The sequence below is a fragment of the Lemur catta genome, chromosome 4 (assembly GCF_020740605.2).
Source record: "Lemur catta isolate mLemCat1 chromosome 4, mLemCat1.pri, whole genome shotgun sequence".
NCBI lineage: Eukaryota > Metazoa > Chordata > Mammalia > Primates > Lemuridae > Lemur > Lemur catta.
Window position 1 is genome coordinate 48,122,259 of NC_059131.1, and position 22,677 is coordinate 48,144,935.

At 34.6% G+C, this 22,677-nt stretch overlaps 1 protein-coding gene across 8 annotated transcripts in view; it reads left to right on the top strand.

Moving 5' to 3' along the window:
• EHBP1 (EH domain binding protein 1) overlaps positions 1–22,677 on the top strand; it is a 323,665-nt gene that overhangs the window by 17,166 nt on the left and 283,822 nt on the right. The window contains exon 1 of one of the 8 annotated variants that reach the window (XM_045549708.1): positions 18,614–18,618. The exons of the other annotated variants lie outside the window; for them this stretch is intronic. The gene's annotated coding sequence lies outside the window, so the exon portion shown is untranslated. Of the gene's footprint in view, positions 1–18,613; positions 18,619–22,677 lie in introns of those variants that run through there. 8 annotated transcript variants of the gene reach the window in all.

Genomic DNA, 22,677 nt, shown 5'->3' on the forward strand with positions numbered 1-22,677 from the left:
TATCAAAGAGTTTGTGAACATGTGTTAAAACTACCACAGGACTAATTAACTTTTGGAGAGAAATACTTTGAGGTTATGTAACTATCTTGCCATTATTTAATCTATAGACCTAATTCAGATTTCTCCAATAATCCCAAGAATTCTGTTTACAGCAAAAGAAGAATTTTTTTTTCCCCTAGACCAGGATCTAATCCAGGGTTATATGTTATATTTAGTCATCATATCTCTGTAAACTCCTTAGAGTTCCTCAGTTTTTGTTCTGACACTTGACACTTTTTAAGTGTCAATTGACCTTGACACTTTTGAAGAATTTTTCTCAGTTTGGTTTATTTGATATTTACTTATGATTAGGTTCAGGTTATGAATTTTTGGTAGGAATACCAAAGTGTTGTTGTGTACTCACTGCATCATATCAGGAGTCACAGTGATTGGTCCCATTATTCTTATTCTTATTATTTTTGAGACAGAGTCTTGCTCTGTTGCTTGGGCTAGAGTGTGGTATGTTTTTATAGCTCACAGCAACCTCAAACTCCTGGGCTCAATCAATCCTTTTGCTTCAGCCTCCCGAATAGCTGGGACTACAGGTGGGGGCCACCACGCCCAACTAATTTTCTATTTTTTGTAGAGATGGGGGTTTCACTTTTGCTCAGGCTGGTCTTGAACTCTTGACCTCAAGCAATCCTCCTGCGTCAGCCTCTCAAAATGCTAGGATTACAGGGATGAGCCACCATGCCTGGCTAGATTGGTCCCATTTTAATGATGTTAATTTTTTTTTTGAGACAGAGTCTCACTCTGTTGCCTGGGCTAGAGTGCCGTGGCATCAGCCTAGCTCACAGCAACCTCAAACTCCTGGGCTCAAGCAATCCTCCTGCCTCAGCCTCCCGAGTAGCTGGGACTACAGGCATGCGCCACCGTGCCCGGCTAATTTTTCTGTATATATTTTTAGCTGTCCATATAATTTCTTTCTATTTTTAGTAGAGACAGGGGTCTTGAACTCCTGAGTTCAAACGATCCTCCCACCTCAGCCTCTCAGAGTGCTAGGGTTACAGGCGTGAGCCACCGCACCGGGCCAATGATGTTAATTTTGATCACTTGGTTAAACTGTTGTCTGCCAGGTTTTGATCACTTGGTTAAACTGTTGTCTGCCAGGTTTTTTTCATTGAAAAGTCACTGTTTTTTCCTTTGTGGAAAGATTCTTTGAGACTATGTAAATATCCTATTCCTAATCAACCTCCACTAGTTTTAGCATTCAATATGGTTATGTTTTAAATTTGAAGCGCAGGTTCATTTTTAAAAATTTATTATTTCACTTTAGAAAATCCCCCTATTCTTGTTGAATTAATTAATTAATTAATGAAATTTTAATGTGGTTCCCCAAGTAAGAGCTATTTTTTAAAAAGGCATATCTCTCCAATCCTGAGTATCATCTTCCTACCTCCCTATCCTTTTCACCTTTTTCCACCCAACTCCTGAATGTAACTAGTTTCATTATTCTGGGTTCCTTTCTTTTTTTTATATAAACAGATTTATTGAGGTATAACTCTTATACTAAACAATTCACCCTTTTAAAGTATAAGAAAAATTCAGTGGTTTTTATTGTATTCCTAGAATTGTGCAAACACCATCACTGTCTAATTTTAGAACATTTCCCTCACCCCCAAAACCTCCATACCAATTAGCAGTCACTCTCTATTTCTCTTGAACTCCCCTCCCTGCCCTGCCCCCAGGCAACCACTAATCTGCTTTCTGTCTCTGTAGATTTGCCTATTCCAGATACAGTATTTCCTGTAAACGGAATCATACTGTATGGTCTTTTGTGACTGGTTTCTGTCACTTAGCGTAATGGTTTCAAGATTCATCCACATGTAGCATTTATCAACACTTCATTCCTTTTTATTGCTGAAAACTATTCTACTGTATGGATATATTATGTTTTATAATACTTATTCAGTCATCAGTTGATGAACATTTGAGTTGTTTGCACTTTGTTGGCTATTATGAATAATGCTGCTGTGAACATTTGTGTCTTGGGTATATAACTAGAAGTGGAACTGCTGGGTCATACGGTAACTTTGTTTAACTTTGTTCAGCTGTTTTCCAAAGTGACTGAATTATTTTACATTCCAACCAGCAATGTATAAAGATTCCAATTTTTTCACACCCTTACCAATACATCTTATTGTCTGTCTTTTTTATTTTAGCCATCCCAGTAGGTGTAAAGTGTATATCATTGTGGTTTTGATTTGCATTTCTCGAGTTGCTGAACTATGTTTAGCCATAGTCTTTTCATGTGCTTATTGAGCATATACTTGTTTTTGGAGAAATGTGTACTCTGATCCTTTGCCTATTTTAATTGGAATATTTGTCTTTTTAGTGTTGTAGGAGTTTTTTATACATTTTGAATATAAGACACCTATCAGATATGTGATTTTCAAATATTTTCTCTTATTCTGTGAGCTAGCTTTTTACTTCCTTGAAAGTGTTATTTAATGCACAAAAGGTTTTAATTTTCATGAAATCTACTGTATCTATTAATATGTTAATCATGTATCTATTTTTTATTTTTTTACTTGTGCTTTTGGTTTTGTATCTTAGAAGGCTTTGCCTAACCCAAAGTCAAAAAAGTTTACTCATGTGTTTTCCTCTAAGAGTTTTATAGTTTTAACTCTTACATGTTAGTCTATAATGTATTGTGAATTAACTTTTGTGTATGGTATAAAAAAGGTGTCCAACTTCATTCTTTTGCATGTGAATATCCAGTTGTTCTAGCACCACTTGTTGAGTCTGGACATACTCTTCCTGTATTTCTTCATAAATGAGGAGATACGTTTACTTTTAAAAAAGTTATTTCTAAAGAGGCAAAACAATACAATCAGTAAGTACTCTTTTTCACTTGATTTTTCACTTAACAATATATCCTGGAAATCATTCCATATCAATTCATAGAGATCATCCTTATTTTTTCTTTTATAGCTATAAAAAAGTACAGTACAAGGTACTGTCTTTGTGATATACTGTAGTTTATCTAACTGTTCTCCCATGTGTGGGTATTTAAGTTGTTCCTAATATTTTGCAAATATAAATAATGTTTTAATGAATAATCTTTGTGTTTTGGAGGTAGATTCCTAAATATGGGATTGCTGTGTCAGAGTAAATATATAATATATGTAGTCTTGTTATATATTGCCAAATTCCTCTCTATAAGAATTTTATCAATTTGCATTCCCACCAGAAACATGTGAGAATACTTGTTTCCCCACAGCCTCGAGTACCAGATTTGTTGTCTTAATATTTTTTGACAAATTGAGAGGTGAGAAATGATATCTTGATGTTGTTTTAATATGTACAGGCATACTTTGGAAGGTATACCTTGGAAATATTATGGGTTCAATTTCAGACCACTGCAGTAAGGGAATATCACAATAAATCAAATCACACAAATTGTTTGGTTTCCTAGTGAAGAGAAAAGTTATGTTTATACTACATTGTATTCTATTCAATATGCAATAGCGTTATGTCTAAAAAAAGTACATGCCTTAATTACAGTGCACTTTATTGCTAAAAAATTTTAAGGATCTTCTGATCCTTCATCAGGTTATAATCTTTTTGCTGGTGGAGGGTCTTGCCTCCATATCGATGGCTGCTGACTGATCAAGTTGGTGGTTGCTGAAGGGTGTGGTGGCTGTGGCTGTGGCAATTTCTTAAAATAAGATGACAGTAAAATTTGTTACATTGATTGACTCTTCGTTTCACAAAAGATTTCTCTGTAGCATGCAATGATGTTTCATATTATTTTACCCACAGTAGAACTTTCCGCCAAATTGGAGTCCTCAAACACTGTCACTGTTTTATCAACTAAGTTGATGTAATATTCTAAATCCTTTGTTGTCATTTCCACAATGTTCACAGCATCTTCACCAGGAGTAGATTCCATCTCAAGAAACCACTTTCTTTGCTTATCTTTATGCATGAGCAACTCTTTATTCCTTCAAGTTTTTTTTTTTTTTTGAGACAGAATCTTACTCTGTTGCCCGGGCTAGAGTGCCGTGGCGTCAGCCTTGCTCTCAGCAACCTCAGACTCCTGGGCTCAGGCAATCCTCCTGCCTCAACCTCCCGAGTAGCTGGGACTACAGGCATGCGCCACTATGCCCAGCTAATTTTTCTATATATATTTTTAGCTGTCTGTATAATTTCTTTCTATGTTTAGTAGAGACGGGGTCTCGCTCTTGCTCAGGCTGGTCTCGAACTCCTGAGCTCAAACGATCCACCTGCCTCAGCCTCCCAGAGTGCTAGGATTACAGGCGTGAGCCATCGCGCCCGCCTATTCCTTCAAGTTTTATCATAAGATAGCAGCAATTCAGTCACATCTTTGGGCTCCACTTCTAATTCTAGTTCTCTTGCTATCTCTACCGTATCTGCAGTTACTTCCTCCATTGATATCTGGAATCCTTCAAAGTCAGTCATAAGAGTTGAAATCAACTTCTTGTAAACCACTGTTAATGTTACTATTTTGACCTCTTCCATGAATCACGAATGTTCTTTCTTAATGGCATCTAGAACGGTGAATCCTTTCTAGAATCTTTTCAATTTACTTTGCCCAGATCTATTAGAGGAATCACTATCTATAGAGTTATAGCTTTAAGAAATGTATTTCTTAAGTAATAAAACTTGAAAGTCAAAATTACTCCTTGATTTATGGGCTACAGTATGGATGTTGTGTTAGCAGTCATGAAAATAGCATTAATTTCCTTGTATATCTCTATGAGAGCTCTTGGGTGACCAGGTGCATTGTCAATAAGCAGTAATATCTTGAAAGGAATCTTTTTTTTCTGAATAGTAGGTCTCAACAGTGGGCTTAAAATAGTCAGTAAACCATGTTATAAACAGATGTACTGTCATCCAGGCTTTGCTGTTCCATTTATGGAACATAGGCAGAGTAGATTTAGCATCACTCTTAAGGGTTCTAGCATTTTTGGAATGCTTAGTGACCATTGGCTTCAACTTGAAGTTACTAGCTGTGTTAGCCCCTAACAAGAGGTAGTTGTTTGAAGATTTGAAGCCAGGCATTGACTTCTCTCTAGCTGTGAAAGTCCTAGATGGTATCTTCTTCCAATAGTAGGCTGTTTTGTCTACATGGAAAATCTGTTGTTTAGTGTAGCCACCTTCATCCATGATCTTTGCTAGGTCTTCAGGATCACTTGCTGCAACTTCTACCTCAGCACTTGCTGCTTCATCTTGCACTTTATGTTATGGACATGGCTTCTTTCCTTAAACCTCATGAAGCAACCTCTGCTAGCTTTAGACTTTTCTTCTGAGGCTTCCTCACCTTTCTCAGCCTTCATAGAATTGAAGAGAGTTAGGGCCTTTCTTTGGAGAAGACTTTGGCTTAAGGGAACGTTGTGATTGGTTTGATCTTCTATCCAGACCACTAAAACTTTTCTCCATTATCAGCAATAAGACTGTTTAATTTTCTTATCATTCGTGTATTCACTGGAGTAGCACTTTTAGTTTCCTTCAAGAATTTTTCCTTGCATTCACAACTTGGCTAACTGATGCAAGAGGCCTCGCTTTTGACCTATCTTTGCTTTCAACATATCTTGCTCACTAAGCTTAATCATTTTTAGTTTTTCACTTAAAGTGAGAGACAAGTGACTCTTCTTTTCCCTGGATCACTTAGAGGCCATTGTAGGGTTATTATTTGGCCTAATTTCAATATTGTTGCGCCTCAGATAATAGGGAGGCATAAGGAGAGGTAGAGAGATGGGGATATAGCTGGTGTGTGGCGCAAGTCACAACACACACAACATTGTATCAATTATATCTACCATCTTGTATGGGCACAGTTCTTGGCACCCCAGAATAATTACAATAATAACAGCAAAGATCACTGATCACAAATTACTGTAGCGAGTATATTAATAATGAAAAAGTTTGAAATATTGCGAGAATTCTCAAAATGTAACGTGGAGACATGAAATGAGTGCATGCTGTTGAAAAAATGGTACCAATAGACTTGCTTGATGCAGGGTTGCCACAATGTTCAGTTTATAAAAAATGTAATATCTGTAAAGTGAAATAAGGCAAAGCACAATAAAATGAGATATGCCTATGTATCTTTAATTTGAGTGATTGCTGAACATGATATACCCATTTTTATAGCTCTTTACATTATTTGTTGTCCACTGTTCTAGCTCGTTTTGGATCGTTTTCCCTTAATTTTTAAAAACTAAAAGACTTTTTTTTTTTTAGTGGTTTTAGATATACAGAAAAATTAAACAGAAAGTACAGACTATTCCCAGATACCCCCTCACCTGCCCTCAATATCCCCCCATTATTAACACCTTACATTGGTGTGATACATTTGTAATAATTGATGTGCCAATATTGATATATTATTATTACCTAAAGTCTATAGTTTACATTAAGTTTCACTCTTTGTGTTGTGTAATGATGGGTTTTGACAAATGTATAATGATATAATTCCTCCATAACATTATCATACAGAATAGTTTTACTGCCCCAAAAATCCTATGAAATTTCTCCCTCCCTTGTACAGAATCCCTGGCAACCACCAATCTTTTTACTGTCTCCATAGTTTTGCCTTTTCCAGAATGTCATGTAGTTGGAATCATACAATATGTAGCTTTTTCAGATTGCTTTCTTTGAATATCAATATATTATATATTGAAAGTTCCTGCATGTCTCTTTGTGACTTGAGAGCTCTTTTCTTTTTTAGCATGAATAATATTCCATTGTCTGGACGTACTATGGTTTATTCACTCACCTACTGAAGGGCATCTTAGTTGCTTCTAACTTTTGGCAGTTAAGAGTAAAGCTGCTATAAACATCCTTGTGCTGATTTTTCTTTGGACATAAGTTTCCAACTCCTTTGGGTAAATATGAAGAAGCAAGATTGCTGTATCATGTGGGATGAGAATGTTTAGTTTTGTAAGAAACCACAAAGTCTTCCAAAGTGGCTGTACCATTTTGCAATGCCCTCAGCTATGAATGTGAGTGCTTCTTGCCCTACACCCCTGCCAGCATTGTCAGTGTTCCAGATATGTAACCTTTTCAGATTGCCTTCTTTGAATATCCATATATTATATATTGAAGGTTCCTCCATGTCTCTTTGTGGTTGATTTGGCCATTCTAAGAGGTGTGTAGTGTTGTCTCATTTTTAAATTTTTTTTATTATTTTATTTAAAAGAATTTTTTTTTTTTTGAGACAGAATCTCACTCTTTCACCTGGGGTAGAATGCAGTGGCATCATCATAGCTCATACAACCTCAAACTCCTGAGCTCAAATGATCCTCCTTCCTCAGCTTCCCCAGTAGCTGGGACTACATGCCACCCACCAGGCCTCATTGTTGTTTTAATTTACATTTTCCTGATGACATATGATACGGTGCATCTTTTCATATGCTTATTTGACATATATCTTTTGTGAAGTGTCTGTTAAGATTTTTGGCCCATTTTTAATTGGATTGTTTGTTTTTTTATTGTTTTAGGAGTTCTTTGTATATTTGGGATGATAGTCCTTTACCAGATAAGTCTTTTACAGATATTTTCTCCCAGTCTGTGGCTTGTCTTTTTTTTTTTTTGAGACAGTCTTGCTGTGTTGTCCTGGCTAGAGTGCAGTGGCGTCATCATAGCTCACTGCAACCTCAAAATCCTGGGCTCCAGCTATTCTTCTGCCTCAGTCTCCCAAGTAACTGGGACTATAGGCAGATGCCAACACACCTGGCTAATTTTTTTTTTTCCTATTTTTCAGTAGAGATAGGGTCTCACTCTTAGTCAGGCTGGTCTCGAAGTCCTGACCTCAAGTGATCCTCTTGTCTGGGCTTCCCGGAGTTGATTCTCAAATTTTTATGGAAAGGCAAAGGACTCAAAATAGCCAATATGATATTGAAGGAGAAGAATGAAGTTGGAGGACTACCACTACCCAACTTCAAGACTTACTATAAAGCTACAGTAATAAGGAGTGTGGTACTGGTGAAAGAAAAGACAAATAGATCAATGGAACAGAATAAAGAGCTCAGAAATAGACCCTTACAAAAACGGTCAATTTATCTTTGACAAAAGAACAAAGATAATTCAATGTAGAAAAGATAGACTTTCCAATGAATGGTGCTGGAATGAATCTAGACACAGACTTTATACCTTTCACAAAAATGAACTCAAAATGGATTACAGCCCTAAATGTAAAACATAAAACTATAGAACTCCTAGAAGATAACATAGGAGAAAATCTAGATGACCTTGTATATGCTGATAACTTTTTAAAGGCAACATCAAAGGCATAATCCATGAAAGAAAAAATTAGTAAGCTAGACTTCGTTAAAAATTTCTACTCTTGGAGACACTGTCAAGAAAATAAAAAGATGAGCCGTGGCTGGGCTCAGTGGCTCATACCTGTAATCGTAGCACTTTGGGAGGCCAAGGTGGGAGAAACTTGAGGCCAGGAGTTTGAGACCAGCCTGAGAAAAAGAAAAATTGAGAATCAGTTTGTCGATATCCATAAAATGAGGCTCTGGAAATTTGATTAGCATTGCACTGAATGTATAGAACAAGTTGGGAAGAATTGACATTTTGGTAATATTGAGTCTTTCTTTCTATGTAAAGAAAATATCTTTATTTATTCAGATATTCTTTGATTTGCTTCATCAGAGTTTTGTAATATTTTTTCACATAGATCTTATATATATTTATTGGATTTATATGTAGTTCATTTTTTGGTGCTAATATAAATGGTATTATGTTTTTAATTTCAAATGCCAGTTGTTCATTGCTTATGTATAATGAGGAGTTGACTTTGTGTATTAACCTTGTATCCTCCAGCCTTGCTATGATTGCTTATTCGTTTTTATTTTTGTGGAGATGGGATCTTGCTATGTTACCCAGGCTAGTTTCGAACTCCAGGCTTCAAGCGATCCTCCTACCTCAGCCTCCCTGCATTGGGTTCTTGATTACTGTTTTGCTAAAGTGATTTTTATCTAGTATTGTTTGAGATACTGTAATTTAACTTGCACTTTAAATTTTTTTCCCTTGAAGATAAATCTCTGTTGATGAATGACACAATACTGAGAATCTTTTTTTTCTTTAGAAAAATTCTTAATTCGCTTCCTTTCATAAGAAGTGTTTCTCCCTCTCTGCTGTAGTTGGTCACTTAACTGTTCCATAAACATTCCCTGCTTATTCAAATCTCTTAGACTTTTAATATAGCTTCGCATCTCTGCCTAGTCTTGTCTGGTTCTCCTCTTTCTTCAGGGATTAACTGAAATCTTACCTTTGTAAAGCCTTCCTTACTTCTTGTTGCTTTTGATCTTCCTTCCTTCCTCTATAACAGTTATGGTTAGTAATAGCAGTAATAAGAATAGTTTTTTATTAAAAATTACTAACATTTACATACTGATTATGTGCCAGACATTTTACCAGCTTGTTTTTTTTTTTTTTTTAAGACAGGTCTCTCTCTGTCGCCCTGGGTAGAGTACAGTGGCATCATCCTAGCTCACTGGAACCTCAACCTCCTGGGCTCAAGAGATCCTCCTGCCTCAGCCTCCCAAGTAGATGGGACTATAGGCACGCACCACCACGCCCAGCTAATTTTTTCTGTTTTTGGTAGAGACAGGGTTTTGCTCTTGCTGAGGCTGGTCTCGAACTCCTGACTTCAAGCGATCTTCCTGCCTTGGCCTCCTAGAGTTCTAGGATTACAGATGTGAGACACCACGCCTGGTCTTTTACCAGGTGTTTTAATTACGTGTTTCATTTAGTCTTCACAATAATTCTGGAAGGTTGGTACGATTATTATCTCCCAAAACAGACAAGAGCAACAGGGCTTAGACAGGTTAAGAGACTTGCCCAGGGTCACACAGTTACTGGAGCAAGGATTCAGTTTAGGTTTATCTGATTGTTGAGTCCACATTCAACCACTTTGCTAGTACTTAAATATCTAACTTATTTTGTTGTTCTCTTGTTCTTGTAACTTAATCTTGGTTCCTACTAGATTGCAAGCTCACTGAGAACAGCAGTTGACTTCTAATGTGAGCCAAAGTGCATGCCTGATAGTTTTTGAGAATATCAGTAATGATTACATATATCTTTAAATAATTTTATGACTTTTTTAGTATGTACACAAATTTTTTATGATAATTATTTCTAAATTAAAACCATTTAAATACATGATATATTAAATTATATTTAATATACTTTGGTTTCTTAAAAATATGATTTTTCCCAATTATAAGCAATTCATATTCATAATAAAAATTATAAAATATAGAAAATACAAGGAGAAAATATTGCCCATAATCCCATAACACAGAGATAACTGCTATCCATGTTTTTGTTGTACTTTCTTACAGTCTATTTTACAACTGTAATTTTTGTTCATTTTTTTACCTAGTTATGATGCTTTGTTTATACAATTCTAAATCTGAATTCTTCAGGTTTATTGTAAGCTCTGTGAATGTCATTGTTAATAGCTGCCCATTAAGAGAATTTGCCATAATTAACTATTTTCCTATAGTGGATATCTTATAGGTTATTTGCAGTAAAAATTAAATATCCAGTAAAAATTAAATGTGTGAATGTACACATTTTGTATAAAGATTTTGTATATTCTAGGTTATTTCCTTAGTTTATTTTCCCAAAAGTTGGATTACTAAATCTGTTTTTTGGCTTGTGATATATTGGGACAAATTGCTTTATAAAAATGTTACCTTAATGTACCGTATATAGTCAGCAATATATGCAGTGCCAGACTCACCATACTTTCATCAGTAATATAATTTTTTAAAAAATGTATTTTTAATTATTATGGGTACATAATAATTGTATATATTGATAGGATACATGTGATGTTTTGATACAAGTGTACAATGTGTAATAATCAAATCAGGGTAATTGAGATATTCATCACCTCAAGCATTTATCATTTCTTTATGTTAGGAACATGCCAACTCTACTCTTAGTTATTTTAAAGTATACTCTAACTTATTGTTGAGTATAGTCACTTTGTTGTGCTGTCAAATGCTGTTCATTCTATCTAACTATCTAACTATATTTTTGTACCCATTAACCATCCCCACTTTATCCTCCCTTCCCTGCTACCCTTCCAAGTCTCTGATAACTATCATTCTACTCTCTGTCTCCATGAGATCAATTGTTTTAATATTTAGCTCCCACATATGAGTGAGAACATGTGAGATTTGTCTTTCTGTGCTTAGCATGTCTTCTTTTGGAAATGTCTATTCAGATTTTTTGCCCATTTTTAATTGGATTATTTGATTTTTTCCTATTGAATTGTTGGAGCTCCTTTATTAATAATGCCTTGTCATATATGTAGTTTGCAAACATTTTCTCCCATTCTGTGGGTTGTCTCCTCCCTTTATTCCATTGTTTCCTTTGCTGTGCAGAAGCTTTTTAGCTTGATGTGATCCCATTTGTTTAATTTTGCTTTGGTTGCCTCTGCTTTGGGGGTATTACTTAAATCTTTAATCCATTTTGATTTGATTTTTGTATGTGGTGAGAGATAAGGGTCTAGTTTTAGTCTTCTGCATATGGACATCCTTCCCAGCACTATTTATTGGAGAGACTGTTCTTTCCCCAATGTATGTCCTTGGCACCTTTGTCAAAGATAAGTTCACTGTACATGTGTGGACTTATTTCTGGGTTCTCTCTTCTATTTCATTGTTCATGTATCTGTTTTTATGCCAGTACCATGCTGTTTTTGGTTAGTACAGCTCTATAGTATCATTTGAAGTCAGGTAATATGATTCCTCCTTTTGTTCTTTTTGCTCAGGATGGCTTTGGCTATTCTGGGTCTTCTGTGGTTTCATATAAAGTTTAGGATTTTTTTTTTCTGTTTCTGTGAAGAATGTCCTTGGTATTTTGATGGGGATTGCATTGAATCTGTAGATTGCCCTGGGTAATACAGACATTTTAACAATGTTGATTCTTCTAATCTAAGAGCATGGAACATCTTTCCATTTTTTGGTGTCCCCTTCAATTTCCTTGATAAATGCTTTATAGTTTTCATTGTAGAAATCTTTTACTTCTTGAGTAAAGTTTATTCCTAGGTATTTTGTTTTATTTGTAGCTATTGTAAATGGGATTACTTTCTTGGTTTCTTTTTCAGATTGCTTACTGTTGGCATATAGAAATGGTACTGATTGTTGTATGTTGATTTTGTATCCTGCAACTTTACTGCATTTGTTTATCAGTTCTAATAGTTTTTTGTGAAGTCATTAGATTTCCCTAGACATGAGATCCTATTGCCTGCAAACAAGGATAATTTGACTTCTTCCTTTCCAATTTGGATGCCCCTTCTTTCTTTCTCTTGTCTGGTTGCTAGCTAGGACTTCCAGTACTATGTTGAATAACAGTGGTGTAAGTGGGTGTCCTTGTCTTGTTCCAGATCTTAGAGGAAAGGCTTTCAAGCTTTCCCCATTCAGTATTATACTGGCTATGGGTCTGTCATATATGGCTTTTATCCTGTTGAGGTATGTTTCTTTTATACCCAGTTTTTTGAGAGTTTTTAATCATGAAAGGATGTTGAATTTTATTGAATGCTTTTTCAGCATCTATTGAAATGACCGTCTGGTTTTTGTCCTTTATTATGTTAATGGTGATGTATCACATTGATTGATTTGCATATGTTGAACCATCCCTGCATCCCTGAAATGAATCCCACTTGATCATGATGAATAATCTTTTTCATGTCTTGTTGAATTTGGTTTGCTAGTACTTTGTTGGGGATTTTTGCATCTATATGCATCAGAGATATTGGCCCATAGTTTTCTTTTTCTGTTGTGTCTTCATCTGGCTTTGGTGTCAGGGTGATACAGGCTTCCTGTAGAAGGAATTCAAGAGCATTCTCACCTCCTCAGTTTTTTGGAATAGTTTAAGTAGGTTTGGTAATTAATATAATTTTTAAGTTGCTAATTTGATGGATTAAAAATGGTTTCACTTTGTTTTAATTTTATTTCTTTTTTGGGAAATTTGATGTTTTTGTTTTATTTGTAAACTACTTGCTTTTCTTCATTTATAACTCATCTGTGTATTATTACCTGTTTACTAACTAGAGCCTTTGTTTTCTATATGTGTGATCTATTGTTTTGTTTTCAGATTTAAAGCTTTTTATTCTACATACACCTCCTTCTAATTCTATTTCTTTTGTATGTATTTTTTCTTGTTGGAATGTGGAATAATTTTAGATTTACAGAAGAGGTACAAAGGTAGTATACACAGCATTTCTGTGTACCCCTAACTCAACTTCATTCAGTTTCTTTCCCTTAATGTTTTATCATCTTACATTACCATGGTACATTTGTAAAAATCAAGAAACAAATATTGGTACATTATTACTAACTAAGCTGTAGGCTTCATTTGTATTTCACTAGTTTTTCCATTAATGTACTTTTTCTGTTCCAGGATCCAATCCATGATACCTCATTGCATTTAGTTGTCTGTGAGAAAGTCTCAATCTTTCTTTGTTTTCTTTTTTTGTTTGTTTGTGTTATCTTCAAAGAAATCTAGTGCTAATTATGTATAGATTTTGAATTATTGTTCTGGTAGAAAGATTGAGTTCATTCCTAGTCCTGATTCTTTGTGAGATATTTAGCAGAAATTATAGGTATGATCTAAGAAAAATGGAAACTAAATTCTTTTTATTAGGAAATGAATTGACCTATATAAGATAGCTTCAATTTCAGTAGTATCTTTACTGAAGCATGTAAGGTAATCACTGCTGGTTCTATGTTAGACTTCATAAAATAAATCTCTCCACTACTCAGGATGCTCAATTTAAATTTGTGATTCTGGCCCTAATTTGTCAAATTCTTTAAACTGTGGGCAAAGTTATAATATATGCTTGTTGTGGAAAATATCTTGAATTTCCCATTTCCCACAGAAATGTACTGCATTTCTGAATAACTCCTGCCACGTGGAGTTTGGGAATGAGGTCTCTGAAGCAATTCCCCCAAAATAAACATGACTTTTTGGCAAGGCATGGATTATTCAAACATGTAAAGTATTTTTTGAGATACTGACTCTAGGTGTATCAAATACATTGGAGATGACAAATTTTCTTTAAAGGAACTAGATTATGATATAAATGTGCCAGAAGATTCACTGGGTCCAAAATACTATATATATGAAACCTCCATTCTGTGTAAAACAATTTCAGGTTTATAATTTGTGTCTTGAGTGTCTTCTCCTTCCAATAGTAACAAAGTAAACGGCTTTGTTACTATCTTACAATGACTATCATAAAAACAAAACTTAGGGGGAGAAGACTGGAAAGGAGAAAAAGAGAGAAGAATGTGAGCCAGCAACTGTGTTTGTTGGGGGAAAGTTTTAACTATTTAGCAATATTTATGGAATAGCAATGGAATTTGAGTTTGAATATTTGATGCTTTTGCATGCATTATATTTTTTTACCCTTGTCCATGTAGTCTTTAAAAATGATTTTACTAATGAACATATACCCCGTATGTAGAGTAGGCACTTAATAAATGTTATTTCATGCATTGAGATTGGAATAAAATGTATTTTAACTTTCAATTTGAATTATTCACATTTTTAGTATTTACGAAAAGAAATGAGTAAGGTCTTAGTTAATTTGTAGAGGTAAGAAGGAGAAAAATTCTTCTGTTATGAGTTTTCCCAAATGCATATGATACTCCCAATTATATCTAAATGAGTAGATAAATTAGGTCACATTTAATTGATATGTTAAACAATTATTAGATATGAATGTTATTTTAATACTGAGTTGAACTTTATATAAATCAGGCTTGTTTTTTTAGATATGTCAATGGGAATGTAATTTTCAGCTTCAAAATTTGCCCCATATTTATTATGAAGATAGTTTTTTTTTTAATTTCAGCATATTATGGGGATACAAAAGTTTAGGTTATGTATATTGCCCTTGCCCTCCCACTGCCCCCCTTCCAAGTCAGAGCTTCAAGCGTGTCCATTCCCCAGACAGTGCTCATCGCACTCATTATGTATGTATACACCCATCCCCTCCCACCCCCCCCACATCTGCCCGAAACCCGATTAGTGTTATTCCCAAATGTGCACTTAGGTGACGATCAGGGAAACCAATTTGATGATGAGTACACGTGGTGCTTATTTTTCCGTTCTTGGGATACTTCACTTAGTAGAATGGGTTCCATCTCTATCCAGGAGAACATAAGAGATTCTATATCACCATTATTTCTTATAGCTGAGTAATACTCCATGGTATACATATACCACATTTTACTAATCCACTCATGTATTGATGGGCATTTGAGTTGTTTCCACATCTTTGCGATTGTGAATTGTGCTGTTATGAACATTTGGATGCAGATGTCTTTTTTATAGAATGCTTTTGTTCTTTTGGGTAGATTCCCAATAATGGGATTTCTGGATCAAATGGTAGGTCTACTTGAATGTGTTTAAGGTATCTCCATATTGCTTTGCACAGAGGTTGCACTAGTTTGCAGTCCCACCAGCAGTGTATGAGTGTTCCTATCTCTCTGCATCCATGCCAACATTTATTGTTATAGGGCTTTTTGATAAAGGCCATTCTCACTGGAGTTAAGTGATATATCATAGTGGTTTTGATTTGCATTTCCCTGATGATTAGAGATCAACTTATCAAAAATTTTAATCAAAATTGTGGCCATTTTGGTATGTAGTGGTATCTTATTTTGGTTTTAATTTGCATTTTTCTGATGATTTTGAGTATCTTTTCATGTGCTAATTGGCCATTTATTTATCTACTTTCTGAACTGCCCAAATCATTACCCATTTAAAAAAAATTGGTTTGTTTGCCTTATTATTAATTTGTAAGCATTCTCTCCATATTCTAGATAACAATACTTTGGCAAATAAAAGTATTGAGAATATTTTCTCTTATTCCTTTTCTTTCCTTTTCATGTTCATAATTTATTAAGAACAGTTTTTAATTGTGATAAATTAACACAATAATCAGTGTTTTCTCCTATGGTCAGTGCTTTTTTTATGTCCTAAGAAATCTTTGTCTGTGGCAAGATCATGAAGATTTCATGTTTTTTTCTTATGTTTTCTTCTAGAAGTTTTATAAATTTAGTGTTTGCATGTAGGTCTATGGTTCATTTCAAGTGCATTTTTATGTATGAAATGAGGTAAAGGTTGAATTCACTTTTTTTTACACGTAGATACCCAGTTGCTCCAGCGTGCAGTATCCATTCTTTATGAGTATGAGCAGAGATAGTAAATACAGAAACCAGAGTATATTTTTATTGTTAGCAGCTCAATTGATATTTTTTATTGAAAACAAATAAATGTGGTGTGAACCACAGATTTGTTCTATATGAACAAGTAGATTTTGAGATACTGAATGTTAGCACCCAGAATTAAGATAACACATTCAAAATACAAACTAGGTAAGCATTGAAAAAAATAATTGGATTCCAAATGAAATACCACTACAATTCCAAGTTTGTGCCAAACTAAGGGCTATAAAAATTGATAGCTTCAAAATATATTTTGTAAAGAGAGAAAAAATAATAAACACAGAGTAGAAGGTGGGCTTAAAAAATTTTTTCTCAACTAAGGCCTTTTTATTCAGAAACTTCAAAGGACAGAAAAGAAAAATCTACCTTTCTGTTGCTGATTTTTTTAAAGATCCAACAAAACCAGGAAAGCTCTGGGGAGGAAACCTAGAAATGGGCAAGTATAATTTTTTAATGGTATATTTTCAAGCTAAAGACTAAACAAGTTAATATTGCACCTTAGGTAATATTCTAAAGCTGATGACCAAAACCCTGGTTTCCTTATAACAGTTAACAAAAAAGAAGCCAGTATGGTGTCACTAAGAAAAAGTCATGTTAGCTTAACCTGAGTTCATTTTTTGATGAAGTAAATGTGGTAAACATACCACATTTATAGTTCAATAAAGGTTTTGATAAATTCCATGGTGATATTGTTAAGATGGAAAATACATGGACCGGAAACCTAGATAATTTATTATTTTAAGTACAAAAGGATATTTCTACAGCCTTACCATAGGACTTGGTGCTTGTCTCTATTCTGTTCATTTTTATCAATTACTTTACTTGTAATGTATATAGAAGGCATACTTTTCAAATTTGTAAATCATGATGCGCTATGAGGATAGTGCATATGTGAATAAAGAACCAGGATCCCAAAAGATCTCATCTGTCTGGCTGGAATTATGGGCCAAATTCAACAAGTTTACATTGAATGAGATAAAGTCATACACTTGAGTCTAAGAGATTCCTGCTGTGAAAGACAACAGTGGAAGAGATTTGACTTAACATGTAAGTAAAAGATTTTAGTGGTAAGCTTGCTATGAGTCTGAGGTGATGTGGCTGTCAGAAAAAAAAAAAAAAGCAAAACAACAAATATGTTCTTAAGCTGCATTAATGGAAGTCTCTAAGAAAGGGAGTTAATAATTCTTTTCTAGTCAGATCACACTTGGAATATTACGTTCAGTTCTGGGCATCCTAGTTCAAGATAATTATAAGCAAGTTGGAATGTGTTCAGAGGAAAGTACAAAGAGGGATGGCCTGAAAATTATATAAGGCTAGGTTTAAGGTGTTGGGAGTTTTTAGCTCAGAGAAGAGAAATACTGCAGGGGATAGATGAATCTAAAGGCTCTTCTTGGAAATGAGAGTAGGTATATTCTGCCTGGTACCAAGAGGCAGAATTTGGATCCATGGGTAGAAGTTATAGGGAGACAGGTTTCCCTGAGCATAGGGCAGAAGAGTCAGGGTTATTTGAAAGTAGACTGGGCAGTCTGGGTGGAGCTAATGGTTTCCTCCTTGCTGGAGGATCTGGGTAACTGCTTGGTAGGCATAACATAGAGTACATTTAGGTACAGTCATGGGTCCCTTAACGACAAGGATACATTCTGAAAAATGCAGTTTTGTTATATGAGTATCACAGAGTGTACTTAACAAAAACCTAGGTGGTATAGCCTACTACACACCTAGGCTATATGGTATAGCTCATTGCTCCTAGGCTACAAACCTGTACAGCATGTTACTGAATACTGAATACAATGATAAGTATAATATTTATGTATATAAACATAGAAAACGTAGTAAAATGTGATATAATCTTACAGGACCAACTTCATGTTTGTGGTCTGTCATTGATAGAAACATCATGTGGCACATGACTGTATCTAGACTAACTAGATGCATGGACTAACTAGGTGATCTTTAAAATTCATTTTAAGTGTGAAGTTTTAGAAGTCAATAAAATGACAAGAGGCAACCTCTGGAGCATGAAATTCAATATTGTATTTCTGAAGCAAAGCTTGCAAAATGAAAGAACTTTTAAGTCAGAGCCCTGGTGTCTACTCTGGCCCTGTTGCTATTCAGCTGAACGTATCTGTGAAGTTAAAAGGTTATACAAGATCTTCAAACTAAATTGCGATTCTCAAAAATTCTATTTTTGTTGTGAATTTTGTAGCCCAGTGCTTTAGGAAGAGGAGGGAGGATTGGCGGTAAGTTTGGTAAAGCTCCAAACTCAGAGACATTTGTAAGAAAAGAGGTAAAACATGGCTTGCTGTGAGCAAGCTGGCAGAAATCAAGTAGGAATTGAAGAGATTGTACAAAGGTTACATGGAAAGGACAAAGATGCTTTCTTTTCTAGTCTTCGTCTACTCTAGTGTCTAGCCTTTAAAGGGTTTTCTTATTGGATAAATGACATTGTTTCCTCCCTTCCACCTTGGAAGAAAATAATAGATTTTTTTTCTGTAACTTATTCTAACTATCTAACTGCTATTCTAATTCTAATTGCTGATATCTTGGAATCTCTGAACTTTTAAAGCTTTTAGTTAAGGTCTTCAATTTTTAGAAATCTGTTTTTATTTATTACCACAGTTTTGGTATGAAGGAATTTTAAATACAGGTTAAAAGACTTTTAACACATCTATACATTTTAAAAGAGAAAACTTTAAACATTACTTTTGATAATTATGAGAAAGTATGTGGAAATAGCTGAAATATCAGTTACATTGTGACTTAATGAGAACACTTGCATATTTTATTTTCTTAGAATAATATATTAATACTCATTCTTCAGAGAGTAAAATTATAATAGCTCTATATCATTTATCATTTTAGCTTTTATGTAGTTATAAAGCTCAGAAAATTGTAGATTCTTATCCTTTGAAAGTCATTTGGTAGAAAGGTCAGTGTGTAGTGGAAGTTTGAATCAAAACCTAATCCAAACAAAAAGCCCCCCAAAACTCTGTGATAGAGTTATAGTGTAAGCAGCTACGGCATGTACTGAACTTGTATCTTGTCAAAAGAAATATTAATGTATTTTTCTTTATGAGTTTGAAACATTTTCACCTTCTGGAGTTCTTCACTAGGATAATATCTTTCTTTGTTAGAAAATGGATACAGAAACAAAAATTGATATCTTTTGTGGTCTATTCCTGTATGTGTTTGTGTTTGTTTTCATGTGACTTCTTTGGCCACTTTACTCCTCTCTCTAAAGTGATAGAGTTCTTTTAAAAAGTTTGATAGTAGTAATAGTCTTTGGTATTACTATTTTTTTCCAAGCTTCATTTTGAAATTAAAAACATACTTCTTTCTAAATGACAAGTCTAAATCTTCAGCCTCCTGAAAATCGCTATACTGCAGTATAGTTATTCCTGAGGGCAAGCCAGCATAATTTGCTATTACTCACATCTAGAGTAAAAATTAACCTTTCTAATTTGCATACCTATTAGAGATTATTTGTTAACACCTCTACCCCTATCATTTATATTCCCACACACATGCACACAGACCTGTTTTTCTTTTATAAAATTTCAATGAACAATGTTTAAGAACTTATATATGAGTTTGGTAGCATTCATGTTGACTATAGAAGAAGTGATTAAATAAATGTCACTATAGAAAGGGTAATTTGTTGCTAAAAGACTTGGTGGGCCGTTCTGGTTTTCACCTAAGGTGAAAGAAGCCATATGTTTAATTTAGTACTGGGGGTGGAAGAAAATAATCCGAATGATAATTAACATTGGTCATGCTGTGGGGTAAGGGATTAAAGAGCTCTCTATAGCCTTTTCTGAGATTCATCAAATATTAACATTTTGGCTTATTTGCTTTATCATTTTCTTCTTTCTCTCTCTATATTCATTGTCTTACTGCTTTTAGCTAGTACTTCCAGTATGACATTGAAAAGTAGTGGTGAGAGGGGATATCCTTGCCTTTTCCTGATGTTAGTGGGAAAGCTTTGAGTTTCTTGCCATTACTTATGATGTTAGCTGTAGGTTTTTTGTAGGTATTCTTTATCAAGTTGAGAAGGTTCCTCTGTATTCCTAGTTAGCTGAGAGTTTTTATCATGAATAGGTGTTGGATTTTGTCAAATGCTTTTTCTGCATCTTCTATGATCATGTGGTTTTTCTTTTTTATCCTGCTGTGATGGATTACCTTAATAGATTTTCACATGTTAAGCCACCTTTGCATACCTGGGATAAATCCCACTTGGTCTTGTGTATAATTCTTTTTATATATTGTTGAGTTCCATTTGCTAATATTTTGTTGAGGATTTTTATATCTGTGTTCAGGAAAAAAAATGTTTTTTTGAGCCTGCTCTGTTGCTCAGGCTGGAATACAGTGACACAATCATAGTTCACTGCAGCCTTGAACTCCCTGGCTCAAGCAATCCTCCTGCCTAAGCCTCCTGAGTAGCTGGGACTGCAGGCATGCGCTACCACACCTGGCTAATTTTTAAATTTTTTATAGAGATGGGGTTTCTCCATGTTGTCCAGGCTGGTCTTGAACTCCTGGCCTCAAGCAATCCTCCCACCTTGGCTTCCCAAAGTGCTGGTATTACAGGTGTGAGCCACTGTGCCTGGCCAAGAAATATTGCTGTGTAGTTTTGTTTTCTTGTAGTTTCTTTGTCTGGTTTCGGTATTAGGGTAATGCTGGCCTCATAGAACGAGTTAGAAAGTATTCCCTCTGCTTCTAACTTCCTGAAGAGATTGTAGAGAATTGGTATAATATCTTCCTTAAATATTTGGTGGAATTCACTAGTTAGCTAATCTAGGTTTGGTGCATTCTGTTTTAGAGGGTTATTAATTGTTGATTTAATGTCTTTAATAGATGTGGGCATATTGAGATTGTCCTTTTTGCTCTTGTGTGAATTTTGGCAAATGATGTCTTTTAAGGAATTGGTTTACTTCACATAGGTTTTCAAATTTGTGGGCATAAGATTTTTCATAGTATGTATTATCCTTTGAATGTCTATAGGGTCTGTAGAGATGTCCCCTCTTTCATTTCTGATATTAGTAATTTGTGTCCTCTTTTTTTCTTAGCTTGACTAGAGACCTATTGATTTTAGAGCCAGCTTTTAGTTTTGTTGATTTTCTATTTTCAGAGTTGCATTGATTTCTGCTCTAATTTTTATAGTTTCTTATCTTCTGCTTCTTTTGGATTTAATTTGCTCTTTTTGGTTTTATTTCCTAAGGTGGAAACTAGCTTATTGATTTTAAATCTTTCTTCTTTTCTAAGACAGATGGTTCCTGACTTAGGATGGTTTGACTTATGATTTTTCAACTTTAAGATGGTGGGAAAGCAGTACTCATTCAGTAGAAACCTGACCTTTAAGCACCCATACAACCATACTGTTTTTCACTTTCAGTACAGTGTTCAGTAAATTACACAAGATATTCAACACTTTATTATAAAATAGGCTTTGTGTTAGATGGTTTTGCCCAACTGTCAGGTAATGTAATTGTTCTCAGCACATTTAAGGTAAGATAGGCTAAGCTATGATGTTCACTAGGTTCAGTGTATAGAATACATTTTGACTTAGAATATTTTCAACTTATGATGGGTTTATCAGGATGTAACCTATCATTAAGTCAAGGAGCATCCGATGCTATACATTTCCCTCTAAGCATCCCACAGATTTTGGTAAGTTGTGTTTTCATTTTCATTGAGTTCAAAATATTTTTCAGTTTCTCTTGAGATTTTTTCTTTAATGCATCTATTATTTAGAAATATGTTGTTTAATTTCCTTGCATTTTGGAATTTTCCAGGTATCTATTATGATTTGTAGTTTAATTCTGTTGTGATCTGAGATCAGAAATTGTATGATTTCTCTTCTTTTACATTTAAGTTGGGTTTGTTTTATGGACCATCATATGGTCTACCTTGGTGAATGTTCCATGTAAGCTTGAGAAGAATGTATATTCTGCTATTCTTGGATGAAATAATCTATTGATGTTGATTATATCCAGTTGATTGATGGTGGTATTGAGTTCAACTATATCCTTACCAATTTTCTGCCTGCTGGATCTGTCCATTACTCACAGAAGGGTGTTGAAGTCTCCAATTGTGATAGTAGTTTCATCTATTTCTCCTTGCAATTCTATTAGTTTTTGCCTCAGGAACTTTGATGTGATGTTGTATGTATAAACGTTAGGAATGGTTATGTCTTCTGGGAGAACTGAGCCTTTTATCATTATGTAATGTCCTTCTTTATCTCTGATAACTTTCCTTTTTTTGAAGTCTGCTCTATCTGAAGTTAATATAGCTACTCCTGCTATTTTTTGATTAGTGTTAGCATGTTACGTTTGTCTCCATCTATTTACTTTTAATCTATACATGTTTTTGTATTTAAAGTGTGTTTTTTATAGAAAACATATAGTTGGGTCTT